This window comes from Temnothorax nylanderi, unplaced genomic scaffold, assembly GCF_030848795.1.
Source record: "Temnothorax nylanderi isolate EJ_2023f unplaced genomic scaffold, tnyl_v1.0 TNYL_tig0067_pilon, whole genome shotgun sequence".
Lineage (NCBI taxonomy): Eukaryota > Metazoa > Arthropoda > Insecta > Hymenoptera > Formicidae > Temnothorax > Temnothorax nylanderi.
Genome location: NW_027249129.1, coordinates 337716 through 361676, shown reverse-complemented (window position 1 = coordinate 361676; position 23961 = coordinate 337716). Strand labels below are relative to the sequence as shown.

At 36.0% G+C, this 23961-nt stretch overlaps 1 long non-coding RNA gene across 1 annotated transcript in view; it reads left to right on the top strand.

The window, feature by feature from the left end:
• The window catches only part of LOC139773708 (uncharacterized), a 29806-nt gene extending 27402 nt beyond the window's left edge, over positions 1–2404 (top strand). Inside the window, exon 3 of the long non-coding RNA XR_011718407.1 lies at positions 2232–2404. This is a non-coding gene — a long non-coding RNA (uncharacterized lncRNA). The remainder of the gene's footprint in view (positions 1–2231) is intronic.
• The last annotated feature ends 21557 nt before the right edge of the window (positions 2405–23961 follow it).

The following is a 23961-nucleotide window of genomic DNA, read 5'->3' as shown; positions in this document are numbered from 1 at the left end:
AAAATAATCAACACATACATGTGTAGATTTAACATATGCCTGCTATGTTAATTGAACTTAAAAAATTTAAAATGTAAAATTATTAAAATAATTTAAAGAATATGTTAAAGTAACACAATTTGAACGTATTTATTAAATGTGTCAAAATTTACAGAAAAAGAATGTTGATTTTACTCTATAACAGAAGTGGGAATAAAAATTTACAGAAAAAAAGTGTTGATTTTATCTTACAATCTTAACTTCAACATAAAAGTTATGTTAATTGTACACATAATTAATCTCAAATTACGATCAGAATTACATTTATTTTCTGTTGAAATATTTTAACATAGTATCGGTGTTACCATTTAATACATCCATATTATGTTAAATTAACACAAAAATTTGAGTGGACCGTTTGGGACATGCAATTTATGTTATATTTAACACAAATTTTCCAACAGTGTAGGAGCGTTGTTGTAAATACTGTGAAATTGTTAAAAATATTATATCTGACGTTTTGCCCAAGTTTTACTTACTTCCTGTCAGTATTATAATTTTTATGGGGTAAGTACAGTATGACAAGTATGACAACGTGCTTTTTAGAATTTTCTTAGTGTTTTATATAAGATATTCTTCAAGCATTACACTATTTTTAACTCGATCAGCTTGTCGTTCTATTAATATTGGTTAGGATGAAAGTATTCAGTACGTCGCCGATTCGTTTTACTGGCAATCGTATAATACAGGCTCATTTTAATATAAAACTGCATCTTGGGGGAATATGCCACTACTTGGATAAAGGTAAAATGCCAGCTTCCTAACCTAGTAGCAGGATACTGCTAGTAGGTTAGGAAGCTGTAAACAGTATAAATAAATATTTTACTGTATAAATATTGAAAAAATGATGAAAAAATATTGAAAAATGTTGAATAAACATGGTTATTTCATGGGCTAAGAATATTATATAGGCTACGTACTTAATATTTTGCAAAATTGCATTCCGAATAATTTAGACTACTTGTAGCACACAGAGTACTATTGAAATGCAAAGAAAGTAATAAAAATATTCTTTTACATGTTTTTAGACATGAATCCCCTTCTAAAGTTAAATTACTATACATGTTTGTATATGTGGCATATTACCCCCACATGGGGGTAATATGCCACTTTGCAACACTTTTGTATTTCTTTCTTTTTAATAGTAAAGAATCAAAATATTTCATTAAAACCATATATAAATAACAGATAAAAAAAGGAAAAAGAAGACCAGTATGCAAAGATACCTCAAAAAGAAAGAGAAATAGGAAAAAAATCATATTTTTCTTAAGTGTGGCACACACATATTCCCCCGAGTTACCCTATGCCCATTTACATTTTCTGATCCTGCGTTTCTTACTCTTCTTCATGTACGATATCTTATCATTACGAGTTAAAACAATTCAGAGTTAAGACAGATTCTTTGAGACAAAGTTAAAGTCGAGTTTGTTAAACAAAGATTTGAAAAGTGATAATTATATCCTTTAAAACCATATTTGTAAAAAATCGCCCACGATTTCTTAAGAACGCCTTTGTTTTCTTTAAAATCGCGTGCGTTTTATTTAAATTTAAAACCTTATGCGATTTTTTTACTATAATGACTATAATGACCCATAGATGATAGTGACTTTTTTTAGTCACTTGTAAAAATAAAAGGTGATAAAAAGTGACTAAATGGCAGTGCTGGCATTGAAAAAAAGAATGAACGGAAATTCATACACCTTTAATGGAAGCTATTTTCGCTATTATACGTTAATTTGTTCGATGATAATGATCGGGTTACAAAATAGACCGTATCCGGCTCGTTGTCCGGAAAAGAGAATCTCAACATTGTGCTAGCGAACAAAGGGCGGGGCAACTAAGTACAATAGACGCTAAGATGACGAAGACATCGCGTTTGATGATAGATAACGAAGGAAACGACGACAACGGCGGAAATACTGTCCTCTAACTGTTTTTTAAATCTTTCCAGTTACCGTTATTATTCGATTCATGTTGTTTAATCTGTATTAATCCACGCTTATGACTGTAAGTCAAAATTAATATTCTCATCGCAAATATATTCGAAGAAACCGAAATACTTATACGTGACAAGGATGTATTGTTAATTATTCCCGATTGCCAATTACTTATTATTATAAAATTGCCAAACCGGAATATAAATTATTAATATTATTATATGATGCATTATACCGAGTGTTATTTTTTTATAGAGATGCGGCGGAGTGTGGGACCAAGCTGACCCGACATACTACATCATAATGCAACAGTTAAACGTACGCGACTCCATGGTGCAGCGTATATGTGAGAGATGCGTAGTGATCTCGACGTTTGTGTATTAAATACATTGCAGTTTGCTTGCCAATTAACGAATACTGTTGCACGCAATCCGGCCTCTCGTTCTTCACGATGTAAATCGCACGCGACTTATTGTTTTGATGTCCTCTTATGAAAGTCAGAACATTTCAGCAAAAAAAATGTTTTGGTTTTACATACAAAACTTACGAAACACGAGAAGTTGTAAATAACATTACTGTGTAAAAATAATAACTTGAATCACACACATACTCTAATAATTATTTATTATTAGAGTATTAAAATCTAAACTATTTATAAATCTATTTAATATGAAGTGTAAAAATAAAAATTCTATAGATCAAAATATTCCAAAGTTATATGTATAATATTTACACAATTAGATCTACAACTAGATCAAAGCAAAAATAATTATTTCCTTAAAAATTAATTATCTCTTTAATCGTCAAAATTGAAAGTAAATTAAAAATAATTTGCCGTATGTGTTTTTTTTTAATTTTCGAACGATATCGTAAGACTTAAAATTATACCAAAAGAATCTTTCAAAGGGTGCTAATCATATAGCGGGACGGACAGTTCGCCCTTCCGAATAGATGGATAAAGGTAGTATCGTGGCTCAAAGGTAACCGAATTAAGCGGCTCATTATATGGTGAGTTCTCAAAGTGCCATCACGCCTGATGCATTCAACGAACGAGCATTATCGCGTACCTAAATACGTGCAGTGCTTCGACGCATGTGAAACATTTAATTTTCATATTACGTTATAACCCCAGGTTTAGCGTACATAGACCATTTACCATAATTTGATAATAACACGCTCAATCCGTATGCAAACAAAAACTAGCTGTGCGCTAATTGCGCTTTAATGCATCGACATACAACAAATGGCAACAAAATGCACTTAGAAATGTAGGAATAAAAATCTATATATATGTGTCATTATTGTGATATAATGAAATAAAATCTTTTATTACGTCAATAATTTAATAAATAATATATAAATAAGTATGCAAGAATAATGAAAAATACTCTCGTTACACTTTTGAGTGCACATACCGATAAATTATAAACTGCTAGTACACGTTTCAATAACGTACAGCATACGCAGAATATTTGATAAATTCATTTATTTAATAAACGGCAACGGTCGGCACGACAGATTGTTGAGTAAAATCAATAAAACGTATCGTGTCGCGCGATAATTAATTTGTACATCAGCTATCAGTTACAGTTGATTGTGTTCAAGGAGTCCGCTAATTAGCCACAGGAAAGTGCGTTGGTGTCGTATCACTTGTGTGTGTGTGACGTCCTGTTACACTGGCACAATAATTAAGGTGCGGCGTTATGATAATTTATAGGTAATAAATTTCGCTCAGCGTGCCTGATCACATGCAGAACCTCAATCAAACCGTGGTGCGTGGTTATAGGTATTGCTTTATAGCGCTAATAATTTCTTCGGCGGCGCAGCCTCCTCGAGAGACCGCGTGTACACGCGCTGAATCACACGTCGAGACGAAACAAACTGCAAAACTGCTAGCGCGACGTGCAAATCGACCGGGCGCACGTCACGTTTTTTTTTTCCGCCGAATCCGCCGCGTGTATATCCGTTACGTGTACTCTTTCGTGACTGTGTTAACATTCCGAGAGGTATACGCAACAATTGACATTTACGCGCCGGACGATCTGGGACGTTGGCGATCTCCCCCGCGGAGAAAACCGAAAACCAGTTTACGTGCAAATCTGTATGGGTGGCGTGTATATGTCTCGCACGAAGCGCGCCCGTTATCTGCCCGCGAATATTCGGAATACGGGGTATTCCGAATAACAACAAACGAGCCAAGCCCCTCAGTGAAGTTAAATATGAAGTTAGTCTGCAATGTGTAGCTAGGAGAAAGTCTAACAACATTGAAAAATAATTTGTGAGAAAATTATATATGTTACTGTAATCTAAAATGCTATATTTTAAATGTAATGTATGAATGACAATGTAATTGAAAATAATAATAATAATTGAAAGAGTTTAAATAAAGTTTAAATAAATATCTTTATATAGAAAATCCTATTTAGAGATTATCTTAGAGAATTCTCTCGGATTTATTTCGCGCTTTTATTTTACGTACCATGCAGGAAAAAGTTATCTCTTCGAAGGCATTTAGATTCAAAAACTAAAACTGAAACATTCTAAAGACTCTCCCGTGACATAAGCTCGTAACTATTCATTGTCAAGTAATCGTCATGCGTACAAATGTAATTGACATTCGAAATAGGGGCACGCACGGTCGTTATCGCGACTGGCTGTGGCGGCAGAGAAGCGAAATGTAAATTATCGTTTCAATTGAAGCTATCAGAATTTCTGGCGCAACAGATGGTCCTTATCTCGATGTGATGAATTTTTCTCGTAATAAAAATTGCAGACGCGCAACGCGCGAGTTACATAGCTTCTACGTGAGATAAGCCTTCACTAGCGTTCACATAAATAGAAATGTAAATGAAGTACAAGGTACGTATAATACGAGATCCACCGAAGTCCCAAGTCCCAATTTCACTCCGGGAAACATACTTGTTGAACTCTCAAGCGTCGTCTACAATACACGGAGTAAGCGTGGAGTAAGGAGTAAGAATAGGCGTATAAGAGGGCTATTTTCGGTTTAAGAGAACTGGCGTAAGGGCGTAAGCGAAATAAATTAATTTTATTTCTTACTCCTACCCTTATACTCTTACACTTACGCTCGGCCAATCAGGACGCAACATGTTTACTCCTGCCTACTCTTACTCCTTACTCCACGCTTACTCCGTGTATTGTAGACGACGCTTCACGAATCGCGCCCGTGTTGTTGAAGCTGTTTCGCACCTGACACTCCTCTGTGGCGTGGAAACTTGCGGTGGGAAAGAAAAGCAAACGGGAATCCGGTGCGATCGGTCGAGCGAAATTATCATGTAAAAAAACCCGCAAAAGGATTGGCGTAAGAGAAAAGGGAAATGACTTTAAGTGAAAGAGTCCGGCGGCCCCGTAATAGCACGCCCGGCAGTTTTATAGGCGATCATAACGCGGAGTTTATATCTAGAAGTTCCGCGAGTGCGCCCGCACGAGAGCGGATGGATCGTAAAGGACTGGCGGATAAATCACGATGGGATGCCCTATTCCGCCGCGAAGGCTAGAATATAGAGACAGAGGCGGACACGTGGGAGATTAAACGAGACATTAAAAATATAAGGCGTGCAGTGGCGCGGAAAGATGCAAAGTGCGATTAAAAAGGACGACGCCGGCGGCTGAGGCGGCGACCGTTTGCATTATTATCGCGAGATTACAAAGATTGTGTTGCATTATGCAGACAATTCAAAGAGACCTTTTTGCGCGGTGAGTTTCTGGCTCTGCTGTGACCCCGACGTTTTTAATTATTTTCCCTCAAATATCGATATATGTAATATATGTTTAAAAGTGTAATTTATTACACAACTAGAGAGTGATAATTGATGAATAATTGCGCATACAAATTAATGAATCTATTTAATTGAAAACGTAAACGGTTTCTTTTAAGTATTTTCTTTTTCGATAACATATGTTACGGAAAAAAACAATGATATTGGAAATGTACGTTCGCAAATGATTAATTAAATACAATAATTCTTCTTTAAATCATTGTTAAAATTAGAGATATTATTTTTCAAATGCACGTGATGGTTTTATGAAAAAGACAAAAAGAGAAAAAGAAAATTTGATTTATGATCGAACAATATTCGATACATTGAATTCTGTTGGTACGTGGATATCACGGAAATGTACTGAAGCTACATTAAACATACCACAATCCTGTTTGAATGATAAATATTGTATTATACTATGTTCTGTTTGGATATGGAATTATGCAGTAGTCGTAACAAGCTAGAATGTTATTAAATTTAGCTTTAACTATGACAGAACAATAGATGGAAAAATATAATAATGAGATACTTATCTTTCAGGCCAAACTCTTTTCAAATATTCTTACCTTTTACGTGAGAAATATATTATTTGATATTAGTAAGTTTTAATTCTAGTAAATAATATCATTTCGCTCTTTATAACTATAATAATTAAAACTTACAGCAGAGAAACACATAATTAAATTTAAAAAAACAGTTAAGTTTGAGTTATATTATTATACATATTATTGGTATACATAATCTAAATTAAAAAATTAATGTAATAACTGTGTGTGTGTGTGTGTTTACATATAATAAAAATAGGCGTATAATCCATATAAGAGATAAGCGTATAGTTCATAATTGTTCACGAGTAAATCAGTCATTTCTACATGTACGATCTATTCACCAAGTTATTGATGTTTAGACATTTCATACAAGAGAACTGATCTCTCCAATGTATACAACAACGAACAAATATGCCGATGAATTTCGTCGTGGCGCGATGGCGGTTCGTCAAACGCGGAATATTCAATTAACTTCTTGTCGCTATGTTCCGCATATGTATCCTGAGTCGTTAATTAACTTGAACGTCGTCCTATGCTATATCCTATGCGTTGTGTCTCCCATATCAGGATGCAAAGTAGCTATTAGCCGGATCTATTCTCCGCCTTCATTAGGCAATAAACTCGAATAATTATCACTACTACGTGCCGCGCGAACCTCCCCCTCTCTCTTTCTCTCTCTTTCTAGTATTATGCCGTCGTGCTATCGCTAAACTCGAAAAACGCCTCAACATGCCCGAGATGTCGCGAGATTGCGGTATGCGAGTGCAGTGTGTGTGTGTGTGTGTGTGTGTGTGTGTGTGTGTGTGTGTGTGTGTGTGTGTGTGTGTGTGTGTGTGTGTAAGAGAGAGACCGAGCTTGTTAAACGTTTACCCAACTTCTTCCTGGCGTGGCAAATGCGCCAAACGTGACCAATTATCGAATTGCCGTCTTCTTCGACTTGGGGCTCGCAGTATTTTCCTCGCCTCTTACCCATCGCGTTCTATGTTCTCTCTCTAATAATTCCGTATAGTACCTACTTATCTTCCGATCGTGATAACTCACACCGTGCTGCCGTTTCCGAAAATGGAAATTTCGTGATACGTGTATATGGCAGCCATGAACCTCTGATGAAAAATTCATTGACATTTTTCTCGCCGAAAAAACTCATTGTACAATCGGTATTAAATTTTTTCCCATTTTTAATAATTAATTAACGTTAAAAATTTAATAAATGTTATAAATTTGCTAAAATTCGCCATACTACGATTAAATATTTAAAATGTAATTTTTTTATAACAAAAGGAAATCTTTTTAGCTATTTACACGATGTAACTTGATTTGACAAATACGCAGATTTTTCATTTTCTGAATAAAAATTGATTAAACTAAAATTATGACAACTTAAAATTCTGTTTCTTTTCGAATGGTGCATTATAATTCGACTGGTGCTGTATGCTGCACGTGTGTATAAACTTACACTGGATTTTATCCCAGAGAATGCACGAAACGTGACCGATTACAGACGTCGTTTTCTCGCGAAATGCGATCCCACCGCGAACTCGGTCTCATCAATCCGCCCGATCTCATCTCGATCCCTCTATATCCTTTTACAGCGTCTCGTAGCTCTAGCGAGAGAACATTTTGATGGACGAACCATGAACATAAGGTACGCAAGTCGTATATCGATAGATGGGAAGAAAGAAGATGTTTAAATGATGCACCATGAAAAATGAAGAAAAACGAATCGCGCATAAATAATAAATTATATTTCTAACGTATGTGAAATATGACTATCATCTTTTTCTAAATATGAAAATTAGATTGATGTATTCAAAGATAAATATAAAGTGAGGAAAATTATTGACATATTTTTAATATGATATGCACTAAAGGATGACTCGACTGTACAGAACAATTGATCTATGACACGATTATCATTGAGTAAAATATATAAATTTGCCTTTGGAATACATGTCGTGCACGAGGAAGATGGCAATAAGAGCAGAGGTTAACGAGATCTCGATGTTGCTGGGTACTAGCCGTTGCTGATATCACTGATTCTTTTTACGAGACTCTCTCCTCCACCGTGCCGTTACTCAGACTCCCTCTCTTGCTCTATTTTCGCCCTAAGTGAATCACGATTCACCTCGTATTCTCGCGCCGTTTATCTCTCCGCCGCGAACGATAGTATTTATGCGCAGGTATAACAAGTCCGGTGAATATTGTTTAGTTCTCGCACGTTATGTACACGTGCGTGAATGTGCGCGTGTACGTGTACCCGAGATGCTGTCGATTTGCATACGCGTTCTCGTAAATCATTGAACGCCTCGGTATAACGTGTAAACGACGTGTCGAACACGTGCCCGCCGAAAGGTGAGATGCATTAGAGATATATGTCTATCATTAGGTTAATGGAAGATAGAGATGAATGTGAAACGATGTTTCTCAAGCAACGTTCGATGGAAGGAGTGTTTTAGGATACGTTTCTCTGCGGTACATTTTTTAGATATAGAGTTTTTTTACATATTTCACATTTTCCACCAGAATTTCGTTTACAAAGGTTTAAGGAAAACGATTAAGGATCGTTAACAGACACGCTAATAGACACGTGAAGTATATAATTTAAGTATAAAATTAATTTTAAATGCACGAATTCACTTGCAATGTATTTCTTAATAATTTTCTTACCGTTTAGAATGTATATAAAAAAAAATACCAATGCGGATAGCAATAAGCTATAATTACATAATTATTTTATCGCGCAAGTGTATAAAATCATAAAAAATTGTAAGAAAATTGCATCTAAATATATCTATATGAAACAAATAAGTGTAAATTATTCGTGTCGCAAAACGTATTGTTTTTTTTTCCCCCAGTTTATAGATGGAACTATATCGCGGATAATATTATATACAGCAAAATAAATATGTAAAGACAAAAAAATCAATATAAAATATGCAAAAATATTCTTGTTATCGAGATCGGCCCAGACCTTGGGCGCGACTCTGCTTCATATTAAATCGGATTTGACAGATTTTGCCAGAGCCGCTGCAGCGCTATTAACTGGCGGAACAATGCAACGCTTTCAGCGAATAGATAACGAGTGTTTTGTGTAAATAACGAATGCGAGAAGCTTGTAGAATTAAACTCGTGTATTAAGTTCCTGAGCAAATTGCCGGAAAAATGATATTTATTTCCTCTTCACTTCGATATTGGGGTCACAACGTACTCCGGATTTTAAGTATAAGATTTCGGAAAGTAGATACTATACATATAATAAGACGAACGACATGAAATGTCGCTTCAGTCAGTTTGCCGACCGCAAAGCTTTCGCTTTAGCAACTTTACCGTGGCCATTGCGAATTTATGAGGTAATGTCAATAAAAGCGAGTCCGTAACTTATCGACGACTTTATGTATTCTTCGCCAGGAAGACTAGAACTGCTCCCTAGCCTGAATAAACGGAAACTTGAATTTCTCGAAATTTATTCTCCTCCAAGACCCACGCGCGCGCGCGCGCGCGCGATGTATAACATGGCATTTCCACCGGAATACAATCTCGCGCACTGATATTTTAATGGTTCTGTTTCAGACTTTGTGAGTCAAGGATAATTGATACGATAATCCGAAACTGTCATCAAGCACAAACCGTATTTATAACTTCGGTAGAAAAATAAAAATGCCTCGTCCAGATACGTGTCACGACTGTAAACTCACCTTCTTACAAACATTTACACGCTATTATTACGCTATTATTATGATTCACGCTAATAAATATATGGCATCTGGCATAATGGCATTTAACAAATCACGCGTACATATCCAGTAATTCAACAGTAACATATGATATATTAAGATTGATTTTCATTGCAATAAAGGGGCACGCGTCGCTACTTTGGCCGAGTAAAAAATTATTTGAAAATGTGGGAAATGTACTCCGGCAATAATCGTAAATCTACGTCCGCGCTGAGGGTTTTCACGAACTCCGTCAGCAGTAATGTTAGCTCGATTCCATCCTCTCCGTCGCTAAGTGTACAAGACGAATAATTAAACCGCGACCTTGAAAGTCTTCCGAAGAAGAGACAATTTTTACGAGGTCTGTCAATACCATCGAAACTTTTGCGCAAAACCTCTCAACACGCCCGCTGGTTTCGCTTATCTAATATTTGGGTTTGAAATCCTACCTGAGAGAAGATTATTCGTAATATAATCAAATTATTCATTTAATAGTAAATTTTACAATATCTCTACTATTATATAAAGGGGAAAAGTTTGTACTGTTGTTCGGGGTAATCTTAGAAACTATTATGCATAAATATCAAATTATACACATTTTTAATATTTTATAAAACAGAATTAAAAAATTGGCACTGAATTAAAAATCCTAATCTTCTAAATGACAAAATTTCGTTATCAAAATATAGAAAGATATCAATTAGAATATAGAAGAGACAATATATATAAATAGGTACTTCATTTATACATGCCATGCATTAACTCTATTAAAATTTTCTCGAATCGTCTCTTCAAACAGATAGAATTCACGGTTATCTTTAGCCCTGGATGGATACCGAGACGCTTATTCCAGTTGGATCTTTAAATATTTACTACGAACCGATTGAAGTGCATTGAGAATGACGACCAGATAGACGAGCGTGTTCCGATTTGTGCATCAATGCGCTTACAGAGAAGGTCACGTCTCTCATTACGGGCTAACGATTCGATATTAAGTCCAATGTTTGCTCCTATTGCGGCGGAACCGAAGGGCGAATTCGATATCTCCTATTTGCTATTCGATCTCCAAGTTTCCCAACAGAGAGAGGGTGGAGAAACTCAGCAAACACGAAATCTATATAAAACCCACAACCGCCAGTCTTGCATTTATAAAGTTTCTTCATCCAAAATTATGTTGTTAAATATTGTTGAAAAATATGAATATTATTATTACCAAAATATATTGAAATAATTTCAGCAATAATAAAACTGACAATTCGCAGATATCATATCAATATTGTATTAATCTACCATATTTTATAAAGTTTGGTAGTTATAAAATAGAAAAATAAATAAAATGTTTTTAAATTAATGCACCTCTTCATCTTTTTTTCTCTTAATACATTCCACACTGTAAAAAATTTTTGTAAAATTACAACTATTATAGTGGGTAATTTTGAGACCCACTATAATAGGTGTAATTTTATAAAATTACAGTACGGAAGGAAAAAGTAATTTTGTATTACAATTACACAAATTAAAAATGTGTGGAAATTTACACCTATTATAGTGGGTCTCAAAATTACCCACTATAATAGTTGTAATTTTACAAAATTTTTTTACAGTGCATGTTTTTTACTTGAAGTTGGTGTAAAATGGTACGATATCGCGGAACATTACGAGATAAAATTGAAGAATCTGCACAAGACTGTGCAGATTTTCTGCGAAGATCGTGTGTGTAAGATGGCGCGTTTAAGAAGACGACGTGCCAATTTCCGCATCAATCATCTGTCGTAAAAGTGAAGATGAGAAGAGAGTTTAAAGACCTGGCGCCAGCAAACGTGTGTCAATATTTATTATTTGTGTATCGCCCTGACGCGAGAGAATATGACGGGACACGTTATGTGACTCAACAATCTACTGATTTTTTTTCCCATAATGACTTCTGTGCTAGAAATTAGGGAAATATTCAGTATTTATGAATAATGTGCAAAAATAAAAAATATAATTAAATGCAGGCAAAAATATGTAAAATGCATATATATTGATTGTCCTGGTAACTGTGTCAACTTGAGTGTACATATTCCTCGAAGTTTATAAAATCATTATCAACATAGTTTAAGCCAGCCACTCGGTTAATTAACCTGGCATAAAATGAGTATAACAGCTCGAGTGAGAAAGTAATGTCTATCGATCGGTCTTTTTTTTGCGAGATAGATAATACATTTACTTACGTACGTTATAGACATTTATGTTAGACGATAGTTTACAAAATATAATATGTAATATAAACTTTTAATTAATTTCGAAAATTTGGTATACAATATATTATATAAGTTCATAAATTGTTATGCAAGAAATTAAAATATTTCTAACGCCGAATTACTGCCGTCATCATTACAAATGTTACATCGTCGCATATCAATAAATAGTAAAATAAAAAATGAAATATTTTTACGCGCGTGTTTACACATAGCGCATCAGTAGAACAATATTTAAAAAATGTCTTATCAGAATCGAACATGTGTCTAATGTAAACGAATAAAATTGTCAGTTAAAAAATTGAAAGCCGGGGGAAGAAAACGAGTAGGAAGAAGGCACGGAAAAGGGAGAGCTCGTATCTCAACAGTCGGAATGCCGTGAACTCGGGTTCAAGCTTTACGAGCGTGCTTACAGCTGGGTGCGCGGCGCGATATCGATTACTGGGAACACTACAATTACACAATGAAGTAGTAATGGCAATATCGCTGATAAACCTGATCGCGCAGCATCGTGGTGAACGGAGACCCGTATGCGATACGTATGAACTTCGGTTAAACGAGAGCCGCGGAGGGAGAAAGAGAGAAAGAGGAGGGAATTGTTGCGTGAGAGAGAATCGTACGATAAATCAATTATTTACGCACTCCGCCGGGAGATTGTGCACAAATGCCGGTATATGATAACAATAAAGCGCGAAAGAATAGTATATCGGTTTTATTATACATATGATTATTGTCGTGTCATTGGCAGACCAAGTTAAAAGATACATCTCTCGTTTAAATTTTTTGATAGCTTCTCAAAGTACAGTAATAGAAAAAATATTACTATTGTTTTCAGAATGTGCTGTAATTAAATTTTCATTTGTACCATATAAATTATATTACTTTATATATTATAAAACAAATCAATCAACAGCAAAATTGCAACAAAAAACCGATATGTTAATTTCATTAGTTAAGTTCATTAGTTAAGTGTTTTCTACTAAATCTAAAATGTATGTCTCAAGAAGGATTATTTTTTATACTAAGATCAGCATTCTAATTTGTATTAGATAAAATTTTTATTGAAATTTTTATTGACAACGTATTCTCGATTTGCATATATTTCATAAACTTTCCAAGTTTCCTTACCAAATAAGGCTTACTGAGGCATCCTGACGTTTAACACATGCTATTACTTTTCTTATTTAATCACGTAACAACTCGCGCTGTCGTTAACAGAATTTAATTTCAATAATTCGGCCGACTTTAGTAAATCGAAAATGATGATGAAGGACATTCCAAAAATATACATATCATGGTATAACCAAAAAAGGTTAGCATCAAAGAGTATCAAAAAACATAAATATCTATATAAAGCCAACAGTTTCTTAAAAAAGAACAAATTTCCTGTTTTTTATTGATCAACTCTTTTAATGAAAGTATTTTATTGCAAAGTTAACTTTGTATACGTAATCCTTAAATTTTTAAGCACGTTGGAGAAAGTAGGTTTAGTATTGCGCATCCTTATTACATCAATAAAGCTGTTAAACAATGGAGTATACTTTAAAGCAAAATAAAAATTAAAATGGTTTGAATATTTATTGTGAAATTTTCGTAATTACAGAAGCATCGCAGATTTGTTTTTAAAATCGAATAAAAAACAAGCTACAGCTATCCCCTTTCCCTTTTCCTCTCTTTCCCGATTTTGTATGATTTATTCATACAGATCACACGCAAGAGGAGCGGCAGGTTACCTATACTTGCGCGGACAGTAATCTGCGACTTACGTGGATAACACGGTCGCCTTTCGTCACGTGCCGCGGAAACGCTCTCTCTCTCTATTATTTCCGGAAGAGTATGCAAACGAAAGTATGAAATATGATCGAACTACTGTGAAGCGCCAGTCGCGTTCGAACCTAACCAGCTTATGTTAGCTTATGTTACCCTGCCGACCACGGAGTATAGAAAAGAGGAGTAGAAAAGAAAAATAGAGCTGCACTTTTGCATTTTTCTTAAAGAATTTAAAAAGTTAATCTTATACTGATCATCCGAGAAAAAGACATTATTTGTCGTTGATTTATAAATATACCGAAATATTCTTTTAGATATTTTTTTACCATTCATACCACGTATAATATAGTTATATTATTTTATAATCATATTTATTTGTTAGTAAAATTCATAAAAAAGACAATTTTTTTAATGCCGGCACATAATCAAATGCAATTTTAAATAACGTAAAAAAATGTGATTTGCGTATAACTAAAGTTGATTGTTATAATGCAAAGCGTAGGTAATTAAAGAGGAAAATTTTCTAGTCATCTTGTAAACTGAAGAGAATAAATGGTAAAACAAAGAAAGTGCTTCGAAGCCCATCTTAGTAAAGACAAGGACATTCCCGCGACATACCGTGAATGGCGGATGTGTACAAACTCACGATACAGAGAACGTCCATTCAGTAGCAGGGGTATAGATAAAAGGCCTCTGCAATGGAGATGGCGATCAAATGGGAATGTTTTCATTTCGATGCAAATGCGCGCGCAAGGTTTCGAGAGTGAAAAAAGATATAACGATCGCGATGTGAGGGCTTTGCCGATACTTTGACGATACGCCCGATGCAGATTGGCAACGAAGACACAAGCCGGGAAATTAAAATACTCCCACGAGTGTGCGATCCAGATAATCGCTGATAGTCGCCAGGAAGTAGAGGGATGTTGCGGCTCAAATATGAATAAATTACAAAAAAATTAGACGTGAGCGTTATATAAAGTAAATAGCAAATATATATGTTCTATTAACATATCTAACAATAAGCAAATGTGTGATGCGATTATATTTGCTAAAAGTCTATGTACCATATATCTATAAAAAAAAAAACATTAATTAGAATTTATATATATTGTTTTTAAAAAATGTATGTAATTTAGTACAGATTAAAATACGTATCATTGATTTTTTTAAAACAACAATATATCATATCTCATATGTTGTCAAGCCTGAGAAACCAACACAAACAGAAAATTAACCGAGAACATAAAAATATGAAATCTCAAATTTTAAATTCCTGTCTTTTTTCAATTTTTTATATTTACATTCTCTAAAATTTCAAAGAATCTCAAGATTAACCAAATTCATGTCAATTTCATCACCACGATAGGAGGCCCGCACTGTGAAAGAAGTGTAAAATTGTAATGTAAAATTATGTATACATTTTCGTTATAAATTATATGATTTTTACACTTGTTGTTTATTATAATTTTACATGCTTCTTTTACAATGTGTAGATTTTTCTCTGATCTCAGTATTTCCCAATAATCATGTCTAAGCTACAAGTTTCAGAGGTCAACCTGTAAAAATGTCATGGGGTTTAACGGACGCCAAGCCGGGCCTTCGTTCGGTATCGATAGTAAAAAGACAGACACGACACAGACGACTGGACCGAGGATTTTTCTTCGGTCAGCTAAAGAATCGATAGGCGCCGCGCACGACGTGTCGGATGGTGGTCCGTAAAAATCCAAGTTTCCCGTTTTTACGCAAGACCCGCGGAAAAAAAGCAGGAGATCGTTAAACCCGACGACGTAAGAAATCCTGTCGAACCACATGAGAATCGCCACGGAAAGAAATCTCACCTTCGTCTTATTCTCCTTTTTCCCTTCGCGAGCCTGGTACACATCGACGCGACAGTCTCGACGAGAAAGTGAGAGAAACGTGCGACAAGGAAAAAAAAGAAAGTGTGATCTATGTATTGAATCTCGCGAGAAATATACGGGATGCGTGTAAAAAAAACTATCGCGCAACGTCCGACTCTTCATCGCTATTTATTACGTTTTGTTACTAGATTGCGTAAACCGTTACGAGCATCACGTATCCGAGAGATGGAGAGGAAAAAAAGTCATTCAACGTCTGTAAATTATACAATCGCGCGATACTTGGAAGAATTAGCGATGAGCTATAAACTCTATTTACGACGACGAAGAGCTAAAAGAGGGAAGCACGAAGCACGACGGCAAAATGCAGTTGATAAAGGTCTCGCGCGAATTGTCTTCAACATAAAATTTTTTTATTTCCTCCTCACAGTGAGGGATGAAAAGCTTTCTAGCTCTGCCCTTTGCAGTTTTCGTTTGTAAGCTAAATGAATACGTACAATATATAAAATTATACATATATAGTACGTTGTAAAGAGAAATATAGATATGTATTATCTTTCTAGAAGATAATGCCGTTTTTGCATGCAAACGCAAAGCTTTTTCACCGTAATAACATATAATTAAATTTTATTGAAACACACAAAGATTTTTCCCCCTAAAATGTAAAACCCTGCGTGAGTTTCGCTCGATAGCAAATTAAACTTTATCGAATCTACCTATGTACTGTTGCAGCTATCTTCGTACGATTGATAATCGCCAAACTCAATATCATGTTTGCTTTACTCTCGCAACAGTATAATGATTTCCCGGAGAATGTCAATAACCCAACACACAGCCAATAAAGTAAAACAGAAATGCGCACAATTGGAATCGAATAATTTTAAGTGAAATTATGAGAATAAAAAGGAGCAGAAACATAAAAGACTAAATTATATTTAAACTCGATTTCTTCCAAAAAAAAGAATACAAAAATATTTTAAAAATATATATTCAATTTGTATAATTTATTATTATGTATTAGAATATATGTCAAATTATTATTACGTATTAGAATATATTACCTACATTATTATGTATTAGAATATACGTCAAATTTCCATATTATTAGATCAATTTGATAGTTAATTTACTCTGGATAGACAATTAATTAAGACTTAATTAATATACATTAAGACTTAATCAATATACACACATTTAATGTTATAAACTCCGTTTATCCTGAGGCCCATTCGATTCAATGCGAAATCCATTGCATTTCTAATAGCCTCAGCTTCTCTATTATACAGTGATTTAATGCTTCCCATTATGCAACAAAGCGCGTGCAGTTCGCGTGATTCGCCGAAAGCCGAAACCTACGGAACAGCACGTTCTCGTTGCACGAACTGCATTCGCGAGATTAAATGTGAACGACAACGCGGAGCATCAAATCTCTAAAAACGAATGAGTGTTTCTTCGCATTCGATACTTCTTATTGTTAGCCTTCTTGAAAACTTTACTTCTTGTTTAAATCGAATACATTCCGAGGAAATGGCGCAAAATTCACGCGATCTGACGCGCATTCCTCGAAAATGAGATACTTCTCTCTGATAAAATCCGTCGCGATTTTCAAAGCGTCGCGTGCTCTCAAGAATGTCAATTTAACAGAGCTCCAGATTCATTTAAATAACGTTGGAACACAATAACACGTCCGCATTTGCTCCGAGCAATAAATCGTATTTCAACGGCAATAATTTCTGTCATCTTATCCGAACAATGCGAGCTATCGATATTATAAACCACGGACCATTGTCGGCCTTCAACCGGCGCGGCGACCGTCTATCGTCGTCATGCCGAGTCACAAGATTCAATTTGCCCGGCCGGTCGCCGCGCTCCGATAATCGTCCTCTGACACTCGCTCACGGCATGTAAACATCAATCGCGCGTGCACTCACCACAAACGTTGAGCCAGCCCTCGACGCGGCAGGGATACTCCAGCTTCATCTTCGTCCCTCGTGTGCGGATAACTCGCGAAAATCCAGGTCGCGGTGACGCTCGACTCCCTCGGCGCACAGCAGGTCAGGCACTGATCACACAAACCTTCCCCCTCCCCCTCCCCCTCCCCCTCCCCCTCCCCTCCCCCGTCCGATTATCACTGGGAAACGATACCGTCGCCGAACGATACCGTCGCGGCACACATTCTTCCGCGACGCGGTTATTGTACGCGGAACACGCGGCCTCCTTCTCCCTCTCTCTTTCTCGTCACGCGTTCGCGACACGCGAGTGACGAGGGGTGACACGCGAAGGAACGAACGTTACGAACGTAGCGACGTGTCGAGACACGGAGACACCGTAACGGGCACGGAGGGAAAACGCGCGGGTGGTCTCTAATCTCTATCCCGCGAAGAACGTAGCGAAGATAAGTAGCGGCTACACACCGCGGGGGCACACTCACTTCAGACGACGGACGCGCGCGCGCGCAAACGCGAAACACACGCGACGGCGAGCGAATTCGAACTGAGTCGAGTGAACGGCGCGCGGCGCGGCCGGCCCCGGCGTCGGATCGTCGGATCTCGCCGCTCGCGGTGACCGCGGTGTGCGGCTGTGCTGTGCGCCGGAGCCGCCGGAGGCTCCCCCCGCGACACCCCGCGAAAGCCTCTCCCTCCCTCTCGCGTTCTCCTTCTCTCTCACCCTTTCTCTCGCTCGCTCGCGCTCCGTTTCCCACCCGCGCCGATCGTTCTCGCTCGCTCCTTTCGCTCTCGTTGTCAGGTGGCCGGCCCGTTCCCGCCGCCCGCGCCGGCCGCGCCGCTCGGCTTTATGTCTTTTCTCTCGCGTGCGCGTCGCGCGTAATCACCGCCGACCGGATGTCACTCGACAAATCGGCCACTTTGATCGTTTGATCCTCGATGCCTCGATACCGCGCGACGCGACGCGTCTGTCGCTTCCACACGCTGAGGCTCGATACCTGCCGGCCGTCAGTTGTGAAAATGTATACACGCGATATCCGCGACTATCGCTGCTCCGCGGAGTAGCGATAAACGACAATAAGACGAAGTTATTGCGAACGACATTGCGCGACGTGCGGCGATACTGACCGGCGATGTTTGAACGGCTTGAACGGTTCTTCGATTGGACGTCTCGATACTACGCGATACGTTCAGTATCGAGACGTCGTTACTGCTATGCTCAAGCGCAAAATTAACGATTGATTTATATCCATTTCTACCAATGTGGATTAACTTTAATCTCGGTTTAACTTACTTTTTATCTGTTCCTAATTTTCAAAACTAGAAAAAGATAAAAAGTAAGTTAAACCGAAATTAAAGTTATTCTAATCTACATTGATAGAAATGGACATTAGTGATCTTATTTGAGCACGATTATATATAAATAATAATACAGGATATTTTTGTTAAGATAATTCGTTATTAATTTTATAAGGCTAATTTTTCCGTTTGCTGCAAATATATGTATTACAATTATACACGAGTCTATACTGAAGTTGTCTCTTTCTTAATTGAAGGAGTACGTGATTTTAAATTCAACCGCAATTATCGCGCAGCTCGTAACGTTCTGCGACTGCGCATTCGTGGAATCGTCGCGAAAAAATTCGCGCATCTTAATTGTAACATAATATGAATTTTTTCGCATACACACACCCTCGAATGCTCAGCGTGAGAATTTTTAAAGACTCAGAAATAATTAGAGATATTTAAGTCGCGTATCATGAACATCTGAGCTGGAATGTCTACATTAAAAAGTTAATTATCGTGTGCTTGGCTTCGAATTAGTATTTAGTAGTTCGAAAAAAATTCGAATCTAGAGCAGAACGCAATGTCGCAAAAAGATTGTCGCGACGAAAAACGCAAACTTCAAATCTCATCCCGTTTCTCGTGATTTTCGAACGATCGTGTTTTTCCAAGCTTCGCGCATAATCTCTGAAACTTATTAGACAATCGAATTTCAATCTCCGGTTCCGAGATTCTCACTCCCTTTTTAACCGCCATGCCATTTTACACGAACGGTACTCGAAATAAAATATTTTTAACAAATACTTTCAAAGCTAGAAGAAAAGAAAGAGAGAGAGGACAAGAAAAAGTCTAATCGGAATGGATCGCTGTTAACCCAGATGGCACACAATATTCTATGAATATTCTTACAAAGTGTGAATGTTTTTAATTTTGGAATATTTGAATAGAATATTATATGAATATACGTAAAATGTTACAATAAAAAATCGTATATTTATAATAGAGAAGAACATTTTTAGAATATTCGTTGAGTTTATTTATTGCACATTTTAAGTTGGGTGGCCATATTCATAGTGAGCGCCACTCTTTGTCGTTCGTCGTCAGTGCTGGTCTACAGCCTTGCTTTAAAGGGTATTTAAGCTCTAAGCCGTAAGAAATTGACCAATCACATTCGAGTATTCTTCTCACATTCCACTGTGATTGGTCAATTTCTTACGGCTTAGAGCTTAAATACCCTTTAAGGATGTTTTACCTATATCTATATATAGTATAATTTCGTTTTCTTGATTGAAGACTTTGCATGTATGTCAAACAACTCAAAATATTTTATATGTTAGAAGAGATTACCGTTAACAGTTTGAGTATGATTTTTTGTTATTTAAATAATTAGTATTGTTTAAACAATTAAAAAAATTTTTTTGTGGCAAAAAATTTTGAAACTTAAAATACAATATCAATGATGTATGTTTTACATATAAAAAAATTTTAAGAAATGTCTTAATGGTTTATTTATATTTTATTAAATTTACAGCAAAGTGTCGATTCTCTATAAGGGATAATGTTAATTTTATCAACTTTAAACTTAAATAACTCTTAAATAACTTCAAAATTTTAAAGAGTATTTTTCATTTAATTTAGAAACAATTTACAGCACTTTCTGAATATATTTGAAATACCTCCAATACATCCTTAATTACAATAACTTTTAAACCAGTAAGAGAATTGTGCTGAAATTTTACACAGATACTTAGACGTAATAATAGAACAATCTATGAAATTTTTAGATTTTTGGTAATGACTTTGAGATGGCACACATACATCCTTAAAGCAAGGTTGTAGACAAGCACTCATGCTTCGCCGTGCCTTTTCGCCGTGCTGGTACGTGCATAATAAAACATCGTTTTAATCAGAGGTAATTATCTTTTTTCCTTTATTAATTCTGTTCTATAAAACATTAAATATAAGGTTTAAGAATATTTTTTAATATATTTTTGGTAATATTTTTCACATCCTTAACAGTTCGTTAGGATAAAACTCTTTAGAAAATTTAAGGTTATGCTTGAAGAAAGTCGCACAAGTCGATGTCTATGCCTCAAAAGCGTCACATGTTCGTATCGCGTTCCATTTAATGCGGCGCACAGTGGGACATTTTGACGATCTATGCGCTCAAAAATCTGAAACAAAATATCTACTCCAGTTTGTATTTTTTTTCGTTCAAGCTGACGTGGAATGATACTAGAAAACGTTTTTGAATGAGAAAGTAGCGTTTTTCAGACGAGTGTGAAGTTTGCCGCCCAAGCGCGAAGGCGAGGCAGGGCGGCAAATCACACGAGTCTAAAAAAGCTTTCGCCCCGAGGTGCACACGATATTTTTCACAATATTTTTACGGAAAGTTCGACCGAACATCCGGGCCCTACAATTATAACATAGATACGACGAAATAGTTGAAGACATCGAAACACCGATCACGGTACTAATATCGTTAAGTCGCACTTCGCGGCAGAGCTGTCCGTACAGCAGCAGTACAGCTCCAGCTAGTTCAGCCATAACGTAAAATTTAATGTTTTGAAAACTTAAATACTTCTACATACTTTCGATATATGAAAAATCAATCCGTTATTTTATGGTATAACAAAGTAAAAGTCTACACGGTGCGCCTCGGCGCGCGCCTGCCAGATCGTAAGCACATACATTTACAAAACACGCACTATTTGAAAGATCGCAAAAAATCGCAAAATGTCTTTAATGTTTTGAAGACCTAAATACTTCTACTTTCGATCTATGAAAAGATCAATCCGCTATTTTGTGCTATAACAATATAAAAGTTTACATTTAGGCAAGATATATATCAATTTTTCATTTTCTGAACTGTATCTTGATCTATAAAAAACGAACCATCAGGATTACTAAAACAAAACTGTATATATATGTTTAGTTACCTTTAATCATGGAGTATACATAGCGTCAGGTGTAATAATTATGGTCACAGCTGTTTGCTTAAAAACGGCGAATAAAAGCAACTGATACTTATGACGCGCCGAGCATCCGGTTCACTCGCTCGATAGTGAACAGTTTGAACCTCTCTCATATCCGCTGTAGACGTCATAAAGCGTAAAGAAATTTGTTTTTGCAAATGTTGAACCTTAATAATAACATTTGTTATAGCGCTAAATGTTTTAAAAAAAGTTTATTTTTGGACTTTTGAGCGCCTAGATCGTCAAAATGTCCCACTGTGCGGCGGCCTATTGCGTCGAGCATTTTTAGTGTATTACTGGACTTTAGTTGGGTTACTTTCTCGCGTTTATAGTCGAGTCAGTTTTTAAAAGAGTGTCGTCGAAATACATATCGCTTATCTCGAACACACGTGTTCGCCCAAAAGTTATTGTCACTACCAAGTGCAAATTCCGTTTGTCCGCCCTTCCTTAATATTTCTGACGTCGCCGAGGTTCCTGGTTTTATACCAGATAACCTCTCCGATTTAAACCAACATCTTATATACAGCTTATATTTCTTTTCTTATTCTTATTCTTATATGCTAATTTCTCTTTATATTGCAGCGTTAAATAAGGGAGCCTTATTAATATCTGCATCTGCAGATAATTATATTTTGTGATATTTCCTGCGCAGTGTACACGGAGATTTGAGATACGAAGCATATATAGAGTAAGTACAAATCAAAAACTTTCTTACTAGTTTCATTTCTTATTCTTTCATTGTTATGTACATACGTAATTACCAGGGAAAATCCTATAATTATTCTTCTGCAGTTTAAATAAATCTTTCTGTTTTACTTTAAATTTAACTTACTTGAATTTCTTTTTTCGATTTCAGATTATATGGTACTAGCCTTATATTGCATTATAATAGTATTTTGTATATAAATTATAAATAGTATTGTAAATAAGAATGCCTAAATGCAAAAAAATTAAAATAAAAAAGTAAACTCTAAATTAATTAATTCGTACGAATAAACCGGGCTAACTAAGAACCAGCGCGGTAAATGATGCGCGAAAGTTTTATTTATATATTTTTATTTTACATATTTTCCAACCTTTGACTGCGTGCCGACTATAGATTTGTCAGACTTGAAACACAGCTCCGGTTGGAGTAGTAAAATCTCCCCCCCCCCTACACCTAATTAAATCAATTCGATTTAATTTTTGATTCTATATGCATCTAAATAATTGTAAAGAAATCATTGCGAAAAATATTACCTCAGCCAGGGTTTGAACCTAGAACTTCCTTCATTCTGTGAAGGTTATTGCGATATTTATCGCAATAACCTATTATTACAACTAATAATAGGTTATTGCAATAAATATTACCACATGCCTCAGTGGTTGAATTGGTACGACACCTTCACGGAATGAAGGAAATTCCAGGTTCGAACCCTGGCTGAGGTAATATTTTTCGCAATGATTTCTTTACAGTTATTTATAGATGCATATAGCATCAAAAATTAAATCGAATCGATTTAATTAGGTGTGGGGGGGGGGGATTTTACTACTCCAACCGGAGCTGTGTTTCAAGTCTGCCAAATCTAGTCGGCACGCAGTCAAAGGTTGGAAAATATGTAAAATAAAAATATATAAATAAAACTTTCGCGCATCATTTACCGCGTTGGTTCTTAGTTAGCCCGGTTTATTCGTACGGATTTTCCATTGGAATCTATACTTCGAATTCTAAATTAATTAAATTTGTGTATTTATTAATTACATATAAACCAGTTCTTTAATATACCTACATATTCAAATAATCACAGTTGTTCTAAAAAACATGGAGTTGTCCATTTTCAAAAGCAGTTAAGTTCATCTTTTTTTAAAGGAAGACGAAAATTAGATAAAATACA